We start from the raw sequence: 1,032 nt of genomic DNA, 5'->3' as shown, positions 1-1,032 counted from the left end.
CGGGCTGGGGATTCGAACCCGCCACCTTAGGTGTACGTGGCTGGCGCCTTAGCCGGTTGAGCTATAGGCGCCAAGCCTCATAAACAGTTTCTAAACTCCACCGAGTAAGTAAAGACGCTTGACTACTAAAGGAACGATCTCTAAAGTCTACAAAATGCATCTTTCAGGTTCAACTCTTCCCAACTCCCAGCTAAGCACACCCACAAAGTCGCTATACATTTAAATTCAGAATTATTTCAATTCAGACCCCATTAACCCTATGTTCTGGCATAAAAACTTACATTAAATGTAAGCAAAAGCTTACATTAAAATTGATTTTTCAAAGTTTATCTACCCATAATGAAAAATCTAGAATAGTCAAGATGGGATATCTCTGAAGACTAAAATATTTTTTCTCAGCCAAGAAGCCAGTAAAGGTAGAAATGGTCTGCTGTATGCGAGGTGCTCTGTGTGTTTCTGCTCGGCTTTGACTCCGGTATCTGAGGATTGAATACATAAATTAAATTAAGCTTTCTTGTTAGTACAGTGGTGAGAAAAATGATAAAAAAAAAAAAAAGAAGAAGAAGAAGAAGGATGCCTTAGGCTCTTCAAAAAATTCCACTACAATTCCCTTCCCCCTTAACCTTTTAGGTAATTTAGTTCAGCGCTGGAAGGCCTGCCTGACACCTCCTCCCGAGTAAGAACAGAGGCTCTGAAAGCTGTGCCCAGCCCATCAGGACATCCAGAGCTCCTGGTGCTCCTGATGGACCAGAAACAGTGGGCTGAGTTCTGCAGAAGTCAGATGCTACCTTGAAGCCAGCAGAGGACTCTACAACAGCACCAGCGGCAAGACTGCCCTCTAGAGCTAAGAAGGCGCTTTCCCTCTCCCCAGCACAGGCCCCCAGCCTTCCCGCCGGAGCAGACCCTGCAGAGGAGGGTTCCACAGAACAGAAGCTTCTCCATGCTGTGTCGCCCTCAGCTCAGACACCTGGAAAGCACCTTCTGCCTGAGCCTGTTACTGCTCTTCTGGGCTGGGTAGAATCTTTCTGCACT

The sequence above is a fragment of the Otolemur garnettii genome, unplaced genomic scaffold (genome assembly GCF_000181295.1).
Source record: "Otolemur garnettii isolate 467f Iridium unplaced genomic scaffold, OtoGar3 scaffold00081, whole genome shotgun sequence".
NCBI lineage: Eukaryota > Metazoa > Chordata > Mammalia > Primates > Galagidae > Otolemur > Otolemur garnettii.
The sequence above is the reverse complement of the archived record's forward strand: the minus strand, read 5'-3'. Positions refer to the sequence as shown.